Source organism: Podarcis gaigeae (assembly GCF_964106915.1).
Source record: "Podarcis gaigeae genome assembly, chromosome: 10".
Classification (NCBI taxonomy): domain Eukaryota; kingdom Metazoa; phylum Chordata; class Lepidosauria; order Squamata; family Lacertidae; genus Podarcis; species Podarcis gaigeae.
In genome coordinates, this window is record NC_139686.1 from 68529584 (window position 1) to 68546557 (window position 16974).

At 42.9% G+C, this 16974-nt stretch overlaps 1 protein-coding gene across 1 annotated transcript in view; it reads left to right on the plus strand.

Annotated features, from left to right (window-relative positions):
* BCAP29 (B cell receptor associated protein 29) overlaps positions 1 to 16974 on the plus strand; it is a 920634-nt gene that overhangs the window by 481427 nt on the left and 422233 nt on the right. The gene's annotated exons all lie outside the window — the stretch shown is intronic.

The following is a 16974-nucleotide window of genomic DNA, read 5'->3' on the forward strand; positions in this document are numbered from 1 at the left end:
AAAAAAATTGTGTTGGTGCTTTATACTTCTAAAATGGTGTGTAGCTAGCAAAACAGTAAGCTGAGGACTTGGGAAATGTCTGCTTTAAGCATCTTCAACCTCTCTGTCAAGCACAAGTTGCGAACGTGCTGTAGTTCTTCTAGAGAATGTGCATTGTATGACAAAGGTCCCAGGCTCATTCCCTGCCATCTTCTGATAAAGACTTCAGTGTGCGACTTTGGAGCCACTGTCCCTTCAGAAGTCAGCACTGGGCTCAAATGGTCTTTTCTTCCATAGAGCTAAAAATTTGTACCTGTGTTAGATTCATATAGCGCTTGTCTGAGATGTAAACTCAAAAATGAATGTTTTTCCCTGTGAAATCCTACATTACTCTCACCTTGACGCAGCTGCACAAGTGCAGATATATGCTGCTGCTTTTTAAAATTAAATTGGAATAGAGCACCCTTATTTTCCTGTAAAGCAAAAGGAGTGCTGATCATGTGCTGTACTTAGGTCTAGTTTCATTGAGTTTCTTGAGACCAGTGGAGCAATTTCATGTGTAGGATTTATGACAAGGTGTTAACAATATGTGGAAATGCCATGTGCCTTTGTGGCAAAAACCTAACCCTGCTCCCCTGTAGCAAGCCCCTGACCAAAGAACCATGCCTCAAAGCTCTCTAGATGCCAACGATTATTTGTTCTTTGTGTGATGGGCAGAATTGAGACCAGAATCTACTGTGCTGACTGTTAGGTCCAGTTGTGGATGACTCTGGGGTTGCGGTGCTCATTTCGCTTTACTGGCCGAGGGAGCTGGCGTACAGCTTCCGGGTCATGTGGCCAGCATGACTAAGCCACTTCTGGCGAACCAGAGCAGCACATGGAAACTCCGTTTACCTTCCTACTGGAGCGGTACCAATTTATCTACTTGCACTTTCATGTGCTTTCGAACTGCTAGGTTGGCAGGAGCAGGGACCGAGCAACGGGAGCTCACCCCCGTGGCGGGGATTTGAACCGCCAACCTTCAAATCGGCAAGTCCTAGGCTCTGTGGTTTAACCCACAGCGCCACCCGCGTCCCTACCAACTGAGCTAACTGAGCATAAAAGCAGGCCAGGCAAGTCTCTGAACTTTGCCTAGGACTCATCTGCCACCTCAAAGGGGATCCCAGCGACTGAAGGGGACATAAGGTCAGGTTTGCTGTTCATTGCAGTTTCCTTTCTAAGAAAACCTAGGAAGTGGTGTGCTTTTTGCCTTGCTGGGATCCCAAATCCCTGCATGTGGGTGACAGAACAGGGTCTGTTGCAGTCTATCCTACCTTACAAAGTGGAAGGTATATGAACTCATTTCACCTTTCAAATAGGCAGATTAACTTTTTATACTTGGCTTTATTGTAAATCTTTACTCATTACAAAATGAGTGGATGACCCAAATGCTAAGCAGAATCGCAAATACAGATTTGGGAGTTATTGCATTTAAGCCAATATTGAGTTGCAGCAAAAAAAGCTAATGTGATTCATAGGTATGTGGCTTTGTTTGGTGGCTCATCACAGCAGCCTTAATAAGTGTCAGCAAAAAAATCCTCATGGCACATAGGCGATGAGCAAAATTGTGTGTGGTGGTATGGGCAACGCTCCGAGGCACTGCACACATACATAAAATTGCATATAACTGGAGCACCTGTTGGAAAAGAAGAAGAAGAGTTTGGATTTGATATCCCGCCTTTCACTCCCCTTCAGGAGTCTCAACTTGGCTAACATTCTCCTTTCCCTTCCTCCCCCACAACAAACACTCTGTGAGGTGAGTGGGGCTGAGAGACTTCAGAGAAGTGTGAATGGCCCAAGGTCACCCAGCAGCTGCATGTGGAGGAGCGGGGAAGCGAACCCGGTTCCCTAGATTACAAGACTACCGCTCTTAACCACTACACCACACTGGCTGCAAACATCCTCTAAACCTCTGGAAACCATTGAAAAAACCAACAGCCCTATGTTGGATGGACAGGAAAGGTGGCGCTGTCTTCCTCATCACTAGAGGACAGGTTGCAAATGACAACAAGTGGGCTAGACCAGTACCCCAAAGTGCTTGGCTGTGGGTCAGATGGGGCTGATGGTGTCTTGCTGAGGAACATGGCGATGAGCAGCGAGTACTTTTGTCTCTTCAGCTGCTCAGGGCACGCTTGGTCTGCAGATACAGTTTGATGTTCTTCACATTGGAAGTGTCGTTTGAAGCGGGCCAGCCAACTGGCGCTGACCTCCCTTGTAGGGTCCTTGAAGTGCCTTCTTTCTCAAGGTGCCGCCATCGACGGGCATATGCTGGCAGTTCATGTCCTCTAGCCACAGATACAGTGCTTCATGTGCCTTGTCTCTCTCTTTTTTTTAAAATGATATTTATTAAGAGTTTAAGAATTACAGAAAGAAAGAAAACAAAGTTAAACAGAACAAAACATACATTACAATACATAAAAAACACTACTTATCTTAACAAAACAAAAACAAAAACAGAAAAAATTAAAAACACATCCAATATTTCCATATCTTATCTTTCATTTACTTGTTTCATCGACCTCCTCACACCTCCCTTTTTTGTATTTTAGTTCAGTTAGCTATTTCAGCAAATCCTTTCCATCATTCTCAGTTTTTGTCCTATAAATTATCTTAACACAATCTAACCTTACTTCCCCCCCCCCTTTGGCCCATTAACAATCTATCTTTACTTAACTCTTTATTTCTGCTAAAGCCATGTAACTTCATTCCAGCATCCTTCTAACATTCATTACATGTGCCTTGTCTCACACATAGCTGGGGACCTTGGCAATTGTAGGTGTACAGATACTCGCTGCCACTGCCTCCCAAATCTTGATGCCACGTATGCTGGGGGGTGGAGCAAGGGCCAGAATAAGTAGCCAATGCTCCTCGTCCCAGGTTCAGGTCACTCTTTGTATTTTCATTTACTGTTTTCCCTTTGACTTTGTTGCAGGTGTGCCCAGCACAGAGGTCTGGGGCATGGCAGCGCTCACTGGGCACAACTCCTGTTGCCTCCCACATCTGGAGGCCTAACCTTGACAATGAGACATGTGATGGGGTGCGCAGATGCCTAAGCGGCACAGATCTGCGAAGGCGGACCTGGAGGGATATGTCCTAAGTCGGGCAACGACCATCCTATGGTCCAAACTCATCCCCCAGCAGTGCTTAGATAGGCCACAAACTCACTAGAGCCTCAGGGATTGGTGGGTGGCAGGGTCTAGTCCTCAGTAGGAGAGGATGTTCAGCTGTAGGTATCTTGGCAGCGAAACCCTAGTTAGGGTCTCGGGTGACGGTTTTAGGCCTTGGTCGGTATTCTATAGTCTATAGTCGGGGGCAGCATATTGATGCACGCCCATGCAGCGGCATTTGCAGGGCCTGTTAAAGGGTTTATTGTGGGAGTCACTGGCCCTACAGCGGCGGCATATAGGTCAAACTCCCGGCTAGGTGAAGTGGGAGGGCATGCTGGGTAAGTTTGCACTTTCCAGTCCCCTCTCACAACACCTGATTGCCCTGCACATCCTCAGCCCCTGTTGGGTATGAGAGGGAAACCTCCGAAGGCCTAAGACAAGGTTCCTACAGCTGCAATTACCGTAAATAAAGTTGTGGCCTAATTTGAACCCATACATTGTTCCCCCCCAATTTTTAAAAATTGATTTTCACAAAATTATAAACAAACAAGCAGATAAACAAACAAACAGACATAAATCATAACCTTATTAAAATTACACTTATTATGAACCCATACATTGTTGCCATGTCTCATCTCTTGGGGGCGTGGCGGGCACCGGGGACAGGGTTTAGCGCGTGGGCTTGCAAACAGTCTTCCCACACTTCCGATTTCTCCTCCGGCGTGAGCACCATTCTCTGCCTCTTGGGTTTGTCATCAGCCATGGAAGATGACAGTGCTGTGTGTTTAGGTGCCATCTCAAAGAAATTCCTCCCAAAACTCCCAACACATCCGCTCTCCCCCAACTTTCCTCAAACTCCAGCTCTCCACAGGCTTCAATGGTCAGTGGAAGGGCTCTTGGTTGGGATTGCAAATCCAAAGGCCCGTGGGATTGCTAGGTGATGGTTCACGCCTTTTCTGACTTCTTTGTGCCTCTTCTGGGGGCCGTTTTAGCGATTTTTAAAATTCACTTCAGGCGAAGCACGTATACATAGTCACGCGCATATTGAATGCACGTAAAGGGGGGTTGCCTTTATGTGCTTTAATGGATCATAGGTCCAACTTCCTCCCTGCAGGCAGCAGAACTTGGATTTGTTTGCATGACTGAGGTATAGGCCTGCCCTTGTAGGTATTGAGAAATGGAGAGCATTGTGCATATATAACCTGGAAGGCTACAACTTGTTTTCTTTTTGAAGCAGACAGCAGTGGCAGTCTTTCAACAGATGGTAACCATGTAAATTTCTACATCCAAATAAAAAGATGTGAGATAATACACATGAATAATCTTTGGACCATTCCTTCCAGCAAGTAACCACAGAAGTGGTGGCTCAATATAATGCATTCTGCCAAAAGATATGTTCAGGCAAAGCCTTGCCCCAGGTAACACAGTCAGAGGGTGTGCACACAAGTTCCTAACAGTTCATTTACACAGTGTTCTCCACTGACTTGAAAGTCAACTTTTTGCGGTGTAGAGAAAACTTTAGCAGGGATACTGTTTGATTCTGCCTTCAGGGAGTTGGCCTGTTAGCAAGATGCAAATTGCATTCCTGCAGCTTCACAACTTTCTTCCTGTGTAACAGGGCTCCACAACCTCTTGAATCTATGGGCTCATTTGGAATTTTGAGAATTGTGTACGTTGTCACCATTGCAAATTTGGGGCAGACAGGAACATACTTCTTTCACTCCATGCTTGGTGGTCTTCTCACAGGCATCTGGCTGGCCTCTGGGAAAAGAGAAAGTTGGGCTGCTATACCTGGGCTGCTCTTATAGAATCTTAGAACAGTGGAGTTGGAAGGGACCCCAAGGGAAATCTCAGCTAAAGCATCCATGACAAATGGCCGTTCACCTCTGCTGAAAAACCTCCAAGGAAGACCAGTCCGCAAACTCCAGAAGGAGACGGTTCCACTGTCAAACAGCTCTTAATGTCAGAAAGTTTTTTCCTGATGTTTAGTTGGAATCTCCTTTCTTGTGACTTGAAGCCTACCCTCCAGAGCTGGAGAAAACAGGTTTGCTCCCTCTTCCACGTGACAACCCTTGAGATCTTTGAAGATGGCTATCATAGCTGTTCTCAGTCTCCTCTTTTCCAGGCTAAACATACTCAGCTCCTTCAGTTGTTCCTCGTAAGGCTTGGTTTCCAGACCCTTGATCATCTTAGCTGCCCTCCTCTGCACCTGTTCCAGCTTGTCAATATCCTTAAATTGTGGCACCCAGAACTAGCCACAGTATTCTGACCAAGGCAGAATAAAGTGGTACTATTACTTCCCTTAATCTGGACACTATACCTCTGTTGATGCTACCTAGAATCATGTGATCCACTAAAACCCCCTACATCCTCTTCACATATACTACTAGTAAGCCAGGTGTCACCCATCTTATTTGTGCATCTGATTCTTCCTGCTTAAGTGCAGAACCTTACATCTGTCCCTACTGAAATTCACTTTGTTAGTTCGGCCCAGGTCTCCAATCTGTTAATGTAATTTTGTTTTTTAAAAATAATATTTTATTAAGTTTTACAGAAGATTAACAATCAACAAAAATCTCAAGAAAAAACAACAAATAACGCACATCAAAAATACAGACAAAACAGAAAAAAAGAAAAACATAAAAAAGAAAATTTAGCATAAAAAAAGAAAAACTTTTTCAACTTAATAACCTTCAAAACCTTATTTTCCTTACTTCCACCCGCTTTCCTTTCTTGTATTCCACTTTAAAAATTAGTTCAGCAAGCTCATTCATTATTTATTTTCATACTTTATACTCTTATTTATCTTAATCACTAGAACCCCTTCATTTCATTTTCAGTGCCTTCAACATTCATAAATTGTACAATGTTTTTGTAGATAGGCTTTAAACTTCTTCCAGTCCTCCTCCACCTGTTCTTCTCCTTGAACTCGGATTCTGCCGGTCATTTCTGCCAGATCCATATAGTCTATTACTTGCATCTGCCATTATTCCAAGGTGGGTAAGTCTTCCGTCTTCCAGTACTTTGCAATGAGTGTTTTAATGTAATTTTGAATTCTGATTCTGTCTTCTGTGGCATTAGCTACCTCTCAGTTTGGTGTCATCTGCGAATTTGATGAGCATCCCCTCAATTCCTTCATCCAAGTCATTTATAAAGATGTCACAAAATGGCTGCTGATGCACCCTAACCCTAACCCAGTGGTGTCCAAACTTTTTTCAAAGAGGGCCAGATTTGAAGGCTGACAAAGGGCGGACCAAAGTTATTGACATTGTTTTAGAATTGAAGTTGTTGAGCTTTTTAGGGTTTAGGTCCCTGAAACAGACTTTGGACATACCTGCCCTAACCATAACCCTAATACATACGTGGCCTTTCACAAACCACCCATTTTGTTGATGGTAAACAACTTTTGTATCTGTCGCCAAGCCAGCTGTGTTACCAATGACAAAATACCCACTTTGCAGAAGGGAAAAGCTTTGTCTACCTGGCAACACATTTAACCCCTCCCCTCCCAAAAATCTATGAATAGATAAGCTTTCTCTGAGTTTCCATCTCTTGGCAGTCAAACATAAGATCTGTGACTGTTATCTTACCATTTAAAAAATTTCCAGTAGAATTACTGGAATTATGCTAGGATTGTTCTTTCGTTTATTTTCAAGAAACTTTTCTCCATAACGTACGTACAGTATTTGCCATTAAGCAATGCTTCTGATTTTAGATGTAAACTGCATTTGCCAAGTTCACAGCACAAATTTTGCTAATTCTGTTGTACTGAAATCCACACAACGCTGCACTCCTTTGGCTTAGGATATATTTCCAGTGTGGCGCTCAATCCTGAGCAACTTCTACAACAAAGTAAATTAACTCCCCTTTTTGTTTTTTCCTCCCACACCTTCCCCAGAGTGGCTGGGAAAACCCAGCCAGATGTGGGGGGGGGGGGAGAGGGTATAAATAAAATTATTAATAATAATGATAATAATTTCAGTTTAAAACCGTTTTATTGTTTTGAAGTTTGTACGCTGCTCTTCTTTAAGTTTCAAACCCCATTTCTTTTAACTTCTGTGCTTATGCTTTCTAAATGCTTTTACTGTATTATCATTTTGCTGGGGAAACCCAGCCGGATAGGCGGGGTATAAATATATTATTATTATTATTATTATTATTATTATTATTATTATTATTATTATTAACACCCTGAGACACTATTTGAAGGATGGGTTATAGTTTTTATAATAAATTATAACAAATCTGCTTCTACAAGTTTTTCTTCACCCCATGACTTTTAGCAAGCCATCAGCAATGGAGTTTCATACTGTCAAGTACAGAATGTGAAACCAAATTTGAGACTACTAAGGTGGACTTTCCCTGTGCCTTCTCGTCTGCCTGCTTTAGAACCCCATAACCCAGAGCACTTGTTGGCTATCTTTTCCCTTATATTTTTAGCAGCTGCACTATGAGCTCACTCTGCTATTTTCAGTTGCTCGTGACTGACAAGTGTTCCCGGCAGAGGAGACCAAGTGGGGAAAGCGTTCCTACAGCTCGGTTTCTAGCTCTCAGACATGGCTCCCCGTGAGCAATGTTCTCCTAAATCCTGCTGTGCTGTGCCATTTAATTGACAAACCACAGCCCCAGTCGTAACCATAGAAGAGACCTTCTATTGATCCTCTGAGACAACTGGAGCGCAGACACTGGCAACAAGGTAGACAAAATGAAAAGGTACACCTATTTCTTCAGCCAGGAAATCAATGGTCCTGTCAAAACTCATTTATGGTGAGTTATAGCCCCCTTCTGCTAATAGGTGGGAAAGTAAATGGGTTGATTCCATCATGCAAAAGTCAATATAATGCGCGATTGCTCGAATATGTATGGAGCCTAGCAAGCAAGAGAGAAAGATGTGGAAACTTGGGAATGAAGTTCACAAGAGTGTCCAACTGTCCCCACATATTTGGCAAGCTGCAAGCTTCACCTCTTTGGTATTTCTCTATTAAAATGGCAGAATGCCCAGTCAAGGCTCTCTTGAAAAGTCAAGGCCTTTCTGAATGCTATCCTTCTGATATATCAGAAGCTCATCTAAGATTCTTTCTCAAAGTTCAAAAATATTTGTTTTCTGATGTGCAATTCGGAGTTTAGACGAGCAAAATAAAATGCAATATTACCATTATCTAAATCTACATTATCTAAATGTAGAAAAACACGATGCTTTACAAAGCCCCGCATTTTTATTTCTTGCTTTTTATTCAGGCTATAGCATCATGAAAACAAATGTGGCTTTCTTCAAATTACAGTGGTACCTTGGTTTTCGAACAGAATGCCTTCCGGGAGTCCGTTCGACTCCCAGAACTGTTTGAAAACCAAAGTGTGGCTTCCAATTGGCTGCAGGAGTGTCCTGCAGCCAATTGGAAGCCGCGCCAGATGTTCTGCTTTCGAATATCATTCAAAAACTGGAACACTCACTTCCGGGTACATTTGGGAGCCAATTTGTTTGGGAGCCAAGGCATTCAGCTTCCAAGGTACAACTGTACTAATAAAAAACCAATAGGGTTTTACATTGTTGATTAAGGTTATAATCTGATATTTCAGAAAGGTGCCAGTGAATAACAAAATAAACAATGGGGGGGGGTGTATGTGTCTATCTAGGCAGGCTTCAATTTCCCCCTCCCCCTGCTTCTATTTTCTGGAATGTTTACCATAATAATGTGTATATTTTTGCTGTCATACTGCCTGACACCTTGTTTAGTATTAATGTGAGCTTTAACGCTTGTCTACAATCCAAATCTTCATGGGCCCAATGCAACAGAACTGCATTAAGGGCACTGGAGTGACTCAGATCCCAATTCATCCCAATTTGCTGTCTGGCTCTTAAAATGACATGAGAATTTGAGGTTAAGGAACTAGGAAGGCAGGGAAATCAAACTGGTTTCAACAGAAACACAGATTTTATCATTTGATGACTATAATACTGGGCTTATTTTGAACGCACCTCACAAACATTCAGTCAATTTAGGTGCATTTATTTTGTTCAGAACCATGGCGGTTTATTTGATTTTTAAACCAGTGGCCCACAGAGAGCCCATGGTAGTGCATATGTTTTATCCTCACAACAATCCTGTGAAGCAGAATAGGCTGAGAGAGTGAGGGATCGGTCCAAGTGTGTCTAACGTCTGAATGGTGATTTTTGAACCAGGTCTTTCCAGTGGATCTATATCCACACCCTCACCACACCCACACCCTGAAGAACTGAGGCAATGGAAGCACAGTTGGGACACAGTAGACAGGATGAAGGAAGTGAGGACCGGCCCTATCATTAGGCGGATCAGGTGGCTGCCTCAGGCCACTGCTTTTGCTTGTTATGAATGGGAGGCAAACAGTTGTGATACAATTTATTTTATTTCTTCTTACCATCACAATGGGTGGGGGATCAATCCTTGTGGGATTTTTTACCTCAGGTCCAAAATTACCCAGCTTGTCTTGACTACCACGCAGACTTTTCTTGGGATGTGTCCACACCATTTTCTGCTCTGCTTCAGGCAGAAAAATGTCTTGGGCTGGCCCTGAAAGAGTACAGCAAACTATTAAAAATGCCCCCTCTGCCCTTTAAATCCAACCCCTGCTAGTTTTTTTTTTAAAGGTTGAGATATTACTCATGTATTTAACAATAATCTTAAGGGCTTTATTGAAAGAGCTGTGTGAGAGAGAATGAAAGCAATACATTTTTCCAGTAGATCGATGAATCTGTTTGTGTCTTTTCACCACAAAACTACGGTCTATTATTTGAAGCACAAATATTTTCTTTCAGCCTTTTCAGCCCTCTAAACTGGCGTTCGTTGCCACACACATTTCTCTGTTTCTCAGCACTCCTGTTTGCCGGGCTGGCATTTCTTGCTGCCATAATTTATCCGAGAAAACCAAAGGGAATATCAGGGCGGAGAGTGTTGCAAGCGGGTCAAGATGGCAGGTTAGAACTTAGCAGAAAAGGTTTGCATATGTGTGTATGATGATGTAGCTGCCAAATCCCAAGCACGGTGCTTTTCCTTACCCCACAGCTCAGCAGCTTTATCTGTTTTGTTTTTTTATCAAGGTGCTTAGTGATTATATTGCCTAGTTCTTATACAACAACTGCTAGGTAAATCGCCTTCTGAGAGGTAGCCCTTTAGATTGCAGGTGTGAGGTCACATATCTGAATCATAGCTCTCAACTTACAGATTTGAAAATAAGGGACCAGCAGCCTTGAAAATAAGGGATCAGCAGCCAAAATAAGGGATTTTAGTCAACCAGCTGAAATACGAAGTTAAAAGGGACCAGATAATTTTGGAGAGCAGCGCCGGTTTTTAGCCCTTCGTTTCCAGAGGTTGCTGCTCAAGACACCAGCTGATGAAACACTGCAATTCAATAACTACAAGCAGGAACCACTTTTCGCACAAAGCGAAGTCGAAGCTACGAAGATGTATCTGTATCTTTTCTCTCATGCTCCATCTGCAGCTCTCAGTTCCATCAGGTGGGGCGGGAGGAGGGGGGAAATAGCGCCCGAAGTAAACCCGCAGATCAGACCATCTATGCTAGTCTATGCTAGCCTCTATGGGAGAGGCGCTTGAGGTCCTTCTTCCACTTTCCCCCAATATGGTTAGCCCTTGGAACACCTGCCCGTGCCTCCGCCTCCTCTCTCTGAACTGCTTTCTCTATGGTTGCCCTCGCTCTCCTCTCAAGGCTCCTCAGCAATTCATAGGGTGCACCAGGCTGCCCATTTCATCCGGGTCCTTTGGTGGCGCAGCCGCAGTACAGCCTAGCGGGAGCGGTGGGCAGAGGGGACACTACAGGCAGAGACGCTCCATTTGGCGGCTGTAAGGAGGATGGTGGCGGAAGGGCCCGAGTCTCCTGCCAGTCCTGGCAGGGAGGGGCTCCCGGGGGCCGAGGCTGGTGAGAGGAGGCCGGAGGGGGGCAGACCGGGCAGCCAAGCAACACAGCTGGAGCCTCCCTCGTCCCTGGCGGCAGGGAGGGAGAGGAGCTGCTTCCTTTGAAACCCGGGAAATTTAAGGGGCATCATAAGTAAGGGACAGCAGTGGGACACAGCACTGGGATAAGGGAGTTTCCCACCAAATAAGGGACGATTGACAGCTATGATCTGAATACATATACAAACATAGAAAAGTAGCTGCTGTGGGGACGGCCGCTGGCCTAGTACGGTGCCCTTTCCTCTGGTATCTAAATTTCCCAGGCAGGGATTTATTTGAGTGGAAGAGCATTCATTTACACGATTCCTCCACCTGCAGTCTGAAGTAGTGCAGCTGACAGAAACAGGTTTTTCTCCATCTGCTCCTTAAATTACCAACGTTTTCCTAGGCTAGGCCTCTTTACAACAATATATTCATTTCAGTGTGTTCCGAAAATGTGATTGAGACATTTTTTTAATTTTTTAGATCGAGACTTTTTTAAGATTCAAAAGGAAGGAGAGAGGTGTATTATGGTTTATTCTGATTATTAAAAACACCTTTCAAGAAGAGAGTTATCTCTTAATCATGTGCATTCAAATCAAGGACAAGCTTTGGAAAATTATGAACAGGCTCATATGTCATGAAGTTCCTCAGATCATATCTAGCTTCCTATAAGCTTAATGGACATTGGCAGATAAAAGGCTAAAAAAAAAGAACGTGCCATGCTCGTTGACCCCACACATTAACACTGTAATACAAAACCACAAGAGATCTTTTACCAGCAGAAACCATATTGAGTCTCATCTTTCCCAGCAGGTGGGGACCTTTAACTTGATTGGCATAATATACTAAGAACTTATTTACAGTATCTTAATATGCTGATTTCCTGCCGTTTCAAATATCAAAAGATTGCTATTATTTTAACAGAGGATAATAAGCGTTCTGGCTCACTGTATTAAGGAATAAATATGATGGAGTAGACAAAGCAGTCGAGTGTACGGACTGTAATCCACTGAGCTATATAATGCAAGAACTTGAGGGTTTTCAGAAAGTGCTTTGAATAGTTATACTTTAAAACCTGGGTAGGTAAGCTGTCCCTCCCTTACAGATATTGCTGGACCCCATGATCTCTGACCACTGGCTATGCTGGCTGGACCTGAGAGGAGCTGGTGTCCAACAACTTATGAATGGGCCCTGCCACAGTGTAATGCACACATAGCTGTCAACTTTCAGATTTGAAAATAAGGAATCAGCCTTGAAAATAAGGGATCAGCAGCCTCACCTGTCCCGGGGACAGTCTACGGGATATCTAACAATCTGGGATAGCAGTGGGAAGCAGCGGAAAACGGTGCTGGAATAAGGGAATTTCCCGCAAAAAAAGGGAAGGTTGACAGCTATGAATGCACAGCTATATCATGTGCATGAAATGTGTGACCATCATCAGTCAATATTCAGCAGTGGGATCTATTGATCTATCTATCTACCTATCAGTTCTATTTTTATAGAAAAAGAGGTGCCAGATCTCGCCATGAACGCCATACTACTCCGGAATTATCACCTGTGGATTGCATGTAGATCTGACACATTACATTAAAAAGTAATATTTATTCCCCAAATCTTTAGATTAGCGACAACAAATTATTTAAATGATCCAAGAATAGGAAACATTCTGTGGAATAACGGATAGGGGGCAATCATTTTGCACTACTCTTGTTGTGAATATCACTGTGCTTTTGCTTCTACAGAACAGTCAGAAACTGCACCTCACAGTCATTTGGCCCCAGCGTGCTTACAAAATCCACGAGTGTGTTTGTTTGCATACACCCACAACTGCAGAAAACATTTCATTGCATCTGATAATGTGGCCTGGGGCCTTATGGGAAAAGAAATCGGTTAAGCTCTTTGTTGCTTATTCTCTGGATTGTCCATCATGATCTCTGGCAAGTGCCGGAAGCAGCAATGCCTACCTAAAGGATTTGTCACAGATTCAAGTGGCTGTAGATCCCAGATATCTTCCTTTGTTGGGGTCTGATTCCTATCAGAATCTTTACTCATCTTTGCAGCCAAGGCATTAATGAAAATATGTGAAGAGCTCATTTTAAAACAAACCAGTTTTTATCCAATCAAGGATGCACCATACAGTAGGTAGACGATGGAGGAGTTGAATTACTTCATCACTGGCTAGCTGAAACCTATCACGTTTGTTTGTTCTAGGCAGGCTCCCCACGCAGGACTCTTGTGGGTTGGGGAGGGGGCTGCCACAAAGACAACACTCTTTTCCTTCTCTTATTGGTGCTAATGGCAATGCAGGCTTCATGCAGCTGATCCCCTCCTATTTCCATCCCTAAACTGCAAATTAATCTCCTGTTTCTCAGTTGTTAACCACAAACAAGATGGCCCATCATTTCCCTGTAAAGCTGCTTGATGAGGTCTCGTGTTGTGACCGTTCCCGAAAGGTGCTGATCTTGATGTTTGTTCCCTGGGGCTAAAATGACGTTGTTAAACCAGCTACGGTATAATTGCCACAAGCTTATCCTTCACCATGTCCCTGGATAAATCTAGGGACTGGATAAATCATTATATTACACAGTCTATATGCACAAACAGGACACACACACATACAGACACAGAATTCTCCTTTTCCCATCAGTCCTAGTGCCATGATGGGTTCGAAGATCACCTCTCCCTGCTAATCAGATAATGAGGGTGATCTGATGAGAAAGAAAACTGGCAGGGCTGCAACACAATGGAAAACTGGACAAGGAGGTCTGGCATGTCACCGAGAAAGCCTTGGCAGGCTGGATCAGACCAGCAGAGCAGGGATTCATCACCCCTATCATAGGCACTAATAGAGGGACACGGGTGGCGTTGTGGTCTAAACCACTGAGCCTAGGGCTTGCTGATCAGAAGGTCGGCGGTTCGAATCCCTGCGATGGCGTGAGCTCCCGTTGTTCAGTCCCAGCTCCTGCCCACCTAGCAGTTCAAAAGCACATCAAGTGCAAGTAGATAAATAGGTACCGCTCTGGCGGGAAGGTAAACAGTGTTTTCGTGCGCTGCTCTGGTTCGCCAGAAGCGGCTGAGTCATGCTGGCCACATGACCCGGAAGCTGTCTGCGGACAAAATGCTGGCTCCCTCGGCCTATAGAGCGAGATGAGCGCCGCAACCCCAGAGTCGTCTGCGACTGGACCTAATGGTCAGGGGTACTTTTACCTTTATCATTAGGTAGAATGAGGCACTTGCCTCAGGCAGTAAATGCCAGGGATGAAATCAGCCCTCTACCATTTCCCCTTAAGCTAAACTGTCTCCTAGCCTAGCCTACTGCCAACAGGTACGTTGCAGGATGTTGCCCCATCATCAGTGTTGAAGTAAGTAGAATTTTGTGTATAAATGGAGGGACTCAAGCAGCACTATTAGCATGTTTGCCTAGACAGCACAGTTTACGTTGAATTCCCGACATCGCTCCGCGACCTGGCCCAAATCACTGAGCATAAAATAAATTGGTCTGTTTTTGGAAGCAAGCAGAGCTCCGCCAGCTATACATATCAGAGAGGTGGCACACACTGTAATATACAGCTAGTGAGGAGGAGAAGGCTGTCACAATTTGCAAGTTTAAATGTCAAAATAATCATAGATGGGAATTCAGACAGCTTAAAACAGCAGTTATACTGGAGTGAAAATAATAGCAGGCTGTTAAACACATGTGTATGCACACAGTAAGAAACAAAACCTGATCCGGACATAATATTGGTTCCTTTTTTTGAGGGGGTGGGTGCCCCCAGGAACTCAAAACATCAACACATTAAAAAATGAATGAGTTTCAAAACAGAAAACATCATCCTCTGGATGTTGAATAAAAATGTTTCTACACTGTAATGGGGACGGACCGACAATGATGACCAGTTTTTGTCCACTAGATGTCTCACAGATCTTGAATGTTCATCTGGACATTTGAAAAATACATTCATCTAGACATCTGGATTCCATGCTGGAGTCTTTAATACTAGGAACAGGTTCATACATGTGCAAAGCCTTGGAGAATAAATCAAAGGGACACTCCTGATGCAGAATGGGCCGCTTGCACTATCCAATAATGTCAGAAGATATGTATTGCTAGTAATGAAGCTACTGAAAACCTATTAAGAAATACATGAAACTATGCTCAAAACTCCAATTCTTTGCATTTTTTAAAAAACCTCCCATTGGAATAAAATACATTCACATATTACTTTCCACCAAATGATTATCTTGTTTTCCCTATAACTACTGCACCTTAAAAAAGGTTAAAACCAAACTTAGATATATGCTTGATTACAAACAATTTTCTCAGTTTAAGCAGTACAGCAATTTCAAATCTTCAAAGAGTATTTTCTCAAAAAAATTATTTGGTATAGCAATCATCTCACAAAAAGAATTAGGTGTATGTGAGGAATTGATAAAAATTAAACAGAATATCATAAATATATGAAGAGGAAACTGGTATTTGTAATACATGAGCTCCATCTTCTGAAAATTGGAGGAAGCAGCAATATATGTTTCCAGATAAAGACTTCTGAAATAAAAATGTAGGAATTCTTCATGCATTGGCCAGGATTCCACATAACGTCACCATACCTTACCCAATACACGTACAAGCTTTGGGTTCATCTAACCAGTCCCCTTTCCTTTGCTGGCACTGCTGTGATGAGATCAAAAGCTTTCACTTCCGTTTTAACCTAACCATAGTTTCTTGTTATGTCTGAACTGGGAGCTGTGGCTACTTTATTGCAATATGATAACAACTACTGTTTGAAGTTGGCTTGTTTCAATAAACCATAGTTAATATCGACCTTGTTTTGCCCAGACTTGGACATAACATGGAATCACAGATAGCTGAAAATGGAAGTAAAAGCTTCTACTTTTGTTGCGGCCATGCTGGAGGAGGAAGGCAAGAAGTGAATGAGTGCATGCAGTGCTAAACTATGGAAAGACAACTTGCACGTGGTTTGCATAATATTTAAAGGGCCTGTCACTTGAGAGGAAGATAAAATTGCATGGAATTCTATGCATGGGCTCATGTGTTTTGTTTTTGTTGTCTGCATATAAATGAGGGAAACTTAAAGAATTAAAGGTGTTATGTTAAACTATAGTTATATCTTCCAACAAGTATTATTCATGATTAAGCACATGCTAATGACAGATTTTTAAACAGTTGAAGTTGATAAGCTAAACAAGTATTGCATGAAAGGTTGAGCTGATTAAACAAATTCTAAAGTACAAGCTTGTGGAACTGTAACTTTAAGGCAACTAATACATTTGCTGCATCTTACTCCATTTTTTACAATAAATTCTCAAGTGGTGGTTCTTTGTCATTCAATCCGTTTTCTTTTATTTCCTTCAAATTATATTAGATTTTGTGTGTGTTTTGATGTTGGTTATGGCCCCTGTTTTACATCCGTGTGGATGCTTTTCCAGACACTTATGGAATGGACCACAGAGCACAGGGGACTTTTCAGTGTTACATACTGTTTTCTCTTGCAAGTGCCAAAACTAATAACAACAGTTTAGCACGTGTGCCTGGGAAATCACAAAAGGGATGCAAGCCAAGGAACAAAAGCAATTGAGAAAGGAAATCTGATATACAGTATTCCACAGTAACAGGCCTAAGCTCTAGTCAAGGCATTAAGGCTTATCCACATATGAGCATTATTTAGCTGTTTCCCCTCATTCAGATTAGACTGGAGTAGTCCAAAAACAAATGTATTTGAATTTGTATATAAGGAGCACTTTGGTCTTTCTTGATCTCACCAGTAGGCATTTCCTTTTGTTCTGACCATCTGATTCTAATCCTATGCATGTCTACTCAGACGTGAGTCCCATTGTTTTCCATGGAGCCTACTCCAAATAACTGAGCACAGGTCTGAAGCCTTCAATCTTCAATCAGAGAA